Below are 6,000 nucleotides of genomic sequence, written 5' to 3'. Positions count from 1 at the left end.
TATTCGTTCAGTTCTGATAAAAACAAAATGGGCAAAAATGAAACGAGATGTTCATTCCTCTATCCAACCATAATCATTGATTATTGTTTTACTCCATTGGTAATGACGTCATATATTAGTGGAAAACCCATGGCCACGAATTGTGCTCCTTTGTTAGCTGACCTATTTTTATATTCCTATGAAGCAGAATTTATTCAAAAACTTCTACGCGAGAAGAAAAAAATATCTTGCTGTGGCCTTCAATTCGCCATTTAGATGTATCGACGACGTATTATCTGTTAAGAATAATAATTTTTATTGATATGTCAATTCGATATATCTTAGTGAACTCGAAATAAAAGACACCACAGAGTCGTCAACTTCTGCTTCATACTTAAATATTTTATTAAAAGTAAATATTAATGGCAAACTAGCAACTCAACTTTATTACAAACTGGATGATGTCAGCTTCTCCATCGTCAACTTCTCATATTTATGTACACTGTAGCAATATTCAATTATCATCTGCATGAAAGGTGAAGATAACCAACGGTGATCAATCTCATAACTCCTACAAGGAATGCAAAACAGATATTTGGGTGTAAATGTGAGTAAACCACACTTTTAGTGAACTGCTTAGGATGAAGAAGTTCAAATTGTAATAAACGTATTTTGTTATATAGGTGTTGTGAAGTTGATCACTGTTCGTTATCTTCATCAGTTCATAGCATGTTGTAAAACTAAAGGAACTGGAACAATTTTTGCCGTGACCGTGTTTTATATACGTGCTAACAAGGGGATATATTTCATAAGTAAATGCAGTATTAAAAAAGATGTTCATCGAAATGTACATGCGTCACCTTTACATATCTAAAGGAATCATTCATTTATTAGCCTGACTTAAATGTTACGGTGCAATATACCAGTAAAACAATAAAAATATATTTCGAACGATGAAAAATGGGAAATATCACTTGTGCTCCCTTGCACTCCAATGTACATTTGATTTTCAGACATTTTTGTTGAGATTCCACGTGTGCTGCAGTATTCCTTTATCTCTTTCTGTCTAAAATGTATGATGTTTTTGTCTTCATTCATCAATCTTTGATGGTTCGTTAGGTGTACTTGATTTCCAGAGGAATCTTTGCGGCCTCAACCGCTGCATGCAAGGTTAAGATAACGAACAGTGATCAATCTCATAACTCCTACAAGCAATACAAAATAGATAGTTGGACAAACACGGACCCCTGGACACACCAGAGGTGGGATCAGGTGCCTAGGAGGAGTAAGCATCCCCTGTTGACCGGTCACACCCGCCGTGAGCCCCATACTCTGGGAAACCTTCAACCAATAATTCCAATCCCCAGCTTCTCCTGTAATCACACAAATGGTGTTAAACGATATCAATATTCTGTAAACCAACTTTAATTCGATTGCGATTTTTTTTTTACGAGATTCGAAATAAAGTTGTTGCAAATAAAAGTTGGTATTTGCAGTCCAATAAATGTGTTGATAAGGGTTTTTATCGTATTGAAATAAAATATATGTCAAATTGAATAGTGTTCAAGATTTGCATGGATGTTTTAATCTTGTATATGAAAAAAGTTAAACTTCCATAGGGCCGACACTCTCTGGACTCTCTCATAAGTACATGTGGCTGTGGTTGCTCTCACGGTGACTCCGTCAAGACCAATGATCAATCTTATAACACTATAAAGGATACCAAATCACAGCAAATACAGACCCCTGGAAACACCAGCGATGGGATCAGGTGACCCTGTTGACCAGTTAGTTAACGAAATTACGCACTACAGTGTTCTACGACATCTACTTTATCAGAAAACGATGCATATATTTTAGATATTCACATGAATAATTTTATTCAAATATGTATATATTTTACATTGCTATATACTCTACATGTATCAATAAATGTGAGACTACCAGCTTTATAGAGTAGAATTCCCCCTAGAAACCCAAACCCCATGAATTCGGATTTAGAGTAGCAATTTCAAGGAGAGGGGTGTACTACATAGGTGTATCCTAATATACACCTATGCAAAACAATAAATAAAACCAACAATCGAATGTCGCATACAGTTGCGAAAGGTTCAATGCACATGCAACTTGTACATACCCCCTATCCAATGAAAATATAAATATAGAACCAACAATTTAGATTACCCCAGCTCATCTTCTTCATAAGTCGTTCTGCATAATGATCAAATTTTTGTAAGGTTTTTGATGACTACTAGTAAGATACTGCTATAAGGTTTAGAGATGACCATTAGTGAAATACTGATATATCAGTATATGGTATGTACATAAGATTTGTGTACATTTGATCCACATCTCAGGTGGCCGTCCTTCAATGAGATTTTTAATGGAACAAAACGTAGCACAGTTAAAGCAGTACAAGCTGTAACCGATAGTAAATGAATTCAAAAAAAAAAAAAATGTTTAACATATTTGTAATTGAATATATCTATCTTTATAGAATCAAAGTAAATCTGGGGGTAATAAACTCGTCAAATCAACAGAAAATGTCGATTCAGGAATCATTGTCATCCTGTTTGTAATTCCTGCTAGGTTCTTAAAAAAGCGAAAAAGGCACTGAGCACGTGACAAATTTATCAACAATTTAATCTGACAATTCTATAAAAGATTCCCTATTTTCGTAATGTTTCCTTTCTTACACTTATAGTTGCACTTCTTGTCATTCATGAAATGATGTACCATTTTAAAACAAACGAACTTTTAATTACTCACGTCAGATGTCGTCTTTTTGTATGAACTCGGTCTCAGCAACCTGATTGTGTTCGGCAATAGGTCTCCGTGGCCGATTGGTTAGAGCATCGCGCTCAAAATCACACAGCCTTTCACCTCTGTCGGCGCGGGTTCGAATCCCACTCGCGCCGGAAGTGAGAAAGTTTCCTAGTTTACTTTTGGAAGGTCAGTGGTCTCTTCCCAGGTGCATTGTATCTGGGTTTTCTCTTCCACCAATAAAACCTGGGCGCCACCAGATAACTGAAAAATTGTTGAGTGTGGCGGAAAACATCAATCAATCAATCAATTAATTAACAATCGTTCCCATACGACACACATTTGCGGTTTATACGTAACGCCTATTGTAGGCATTCTTTCAAACAACACCCCCTTGTTTATTTTGCTAAAATTTTCATCAGATCTTGATAATCATATTGACTATACCGATATACGTTATTTCGTCCATAATTGGATAGCTCATAAAATACCGTCAGTCACAGCTTGCATTGCTGTAAGGTTCCAGTGAGGATCTATACTGGAATGTGTATTATGACATCACAAAAAGTTAACAAAACATTGTTACCCCTCAAAATACCTTGACCTAAAATAAGCAATGCTTCTAAAATGCACGGAGGTATAGCACTACACAAAAACTTAACAATAAACTTTTTGTCGTTAATGTAATCTGACATCTAGAGAACACTTGTCATCATGACGTCATCATGATAGCCTGACGCATTTCAATCGCAGTAAGTGTCGGATCCTTTATTTTTCTTAATGAAAAATATATTCTAATCTTAAATGGAATTTTTTTGCAGATACTTAAAAGACTATTAGTTTGAGACAAATGCTTCCCTTTTCTATTTAGTCCGAAAGGGAAACATCAACGCTTTATTTATAGATAGGGACGGTTGGATGGGTCTTACAAATTCATTTTATTGCAAGGGCATATCCTCAATGCAGCATAATGGGTGTTTTAATATGAACTAAAGAAATATTAAGCTATTTGAAAAGCGTTGAACCCTTAATGAAATTTTAGAAATGAATAATTTCAAATTAAAAATACAGCTGTCCGGTAAGCAATTTAAAACGCAATGCAATATGGTTTTAACAATTATAAATCGAAACATGTAGAACTACAGAGGTTGTTTAAAACATTTATCGATCAAAGTTTGAATTTCAACTTTATTATGCCCTTGTGATATCGAATTTATTGGTGACCTCAATATCGCAAGTATATTTGCTAAAACTACGTGACACCGAATCACGTAATCAGACTTAAGAAAAATAAATTGGTCCTGAATATGCAATTTTAGTCATTCATATTTTGGTACAATATCCGTAAAGTTCCAAAATGTTCCATCCGTCCTAATAAATGATGTTTTTCAATTGCATATTTTCGGCAAAATTTCCATTAGCCTTAAATGTGCTGCGAAATGCAATAATATTAATGAGTTAGGTATATTAAAGAAACTATATCATATACATGTAGCTATACATTAAACGAAATTTTTCCTTTGTCCATTGGAAAGAGATCAACCCAAGTCTTCAAATATCAACGGTCATTCCATCATCATGATCTTTCTGTAAAAATACAGGACACTCAAAATACTACACTTGTTACATCACAACAGACACACCCGTTCTACATGGATGACACGGACAAGGTCTAATTCTATACGGATGATATGGACAAGATCTAATTCTACACGAATCAAAATGTAATTCAACATGGTTGAGATGTACTTAACGAAATGAAATCGACTCCACGAGCAATCGGTTATTTTCGTTTAATTACATTGCTTGTGCTTACCTTAGACTTTTCTACTTGTCGATAAACATTACATAACTGTTTTTATAGAGTTAATGATGGTGTTGTTTACTCGTCCTGGTAAAGGTAATACAATGTACAGTCGTTCTATACATGAGGTTTACCCTTAACACTACAAGCCATTTAAGAGTATTTTGCAGGACCGGATCATTTCAGCACACATTACTTCGTTTGTTAGGTCAACACTAAGAATTTATACATCTTTCTCATACGAGAGGAGAACTTTGGGAAAATTTGAAAACAATATGAATCAAATCTGCGCAAGAAACCATTCTTAAAACATTGTTGTGACGTCAGTTCTTTGTCTTGACAGCACTTTATTTTTCATACTGTACTGAACATAGTCCAATATTATTAAGAGCTGGCCAATATTATAAACCAGGAACAAAGACCACTCCTCGTTATGCGAGTAAACATATTTATTATTTATCAAATACAATATTCAAGGCGTGAAATATTCCAGTAAATTATACGAAATGAGCGTTTCGTGTATAATCCGATTTTATCGTATATGAAATCGTTTAGGCACCACAGTTATAAATCCATGTCACAATCATTCATTTAAACACATGCACATTAAAATCGCAAAATCACTGTTACATCCCCGGCAGTGATGTTTATTTCTTTTCCCGATCCAAAGGAAACACTTTCATTGAGCTTCACTTTCTTCGGCTCCGGTGGGGACACTGTGGACGGTTTATGTATCAAATCACTTACACTCTTTAACACTCTGTAATTGTTCCTCGGAGGTGCGTTTGTAGTTGCGAATCGCAGATGACCTGTGACCAGTTTTTCCCCGCTATAAGTTGCTCGTCAACACTCGCAGCATATAGGCGTGTAGTGGCAGTAGCCCTAAGAGAGTGATTTGTAATTTGTAAATTTGTAAAAAAACAAAACAACAACAACAACAACAAAAAAAACCCACACCATCAAATCCTGCCTCTTTGCATATTTTGGCCACAATCTGTTGCAGTTGATGTACCCCGACTGGGACGTCGTCGTACCATACATTCCCCTTAGAAGCGATTTTTGGTCTGAGATATAATGCATTGCATTTTCCACTGCTGGGGCTAAAGTTATTAATAAGAAATTTGTATGCAACAAAAGTGAAACAAACAAAATAAACAATGTGCAAAAAATTGTTGATATATTTAGGAGAATTTGTAGAAATAAGGAATAATCTTACCGCAAACTCGTGTTCTTTTCAATCATCGGAATCCATTTTTTCAAGACACCCGGACTAAATGTTAAAAGAGGGCTGCGGCTTCTGTTTTTATACCAGTTATAGACCTACGTGTCAGTATCATATCATTATGGTTCCCAGAAAGGAACGTGGGAAATCAATGTTTTGTTTTATTTAAAAGATTCTTTCCGAACACCCTTTACGTACCCTCATACACCCAAAAAAGAAAATCAGTTTTGTT

Source organism: Ostrea edulis, chromosome 7, assembly GCF_947568905.1.
Source record: "Ostrea edulis chromosome 7, xbOstEdul1.1, whole genome shotgun sequence".
Lineage (NCBI taxonomy): Eukaryota > Metazoa > Mollusca > Bivalvia > Ostreida > Ostreidae > Ostrea > Ostrea edulis.
The sequence above is the reverse complement of the archived record's forward strand: the minus strand, read 5'-3'. Positions refer to the sequence as shown.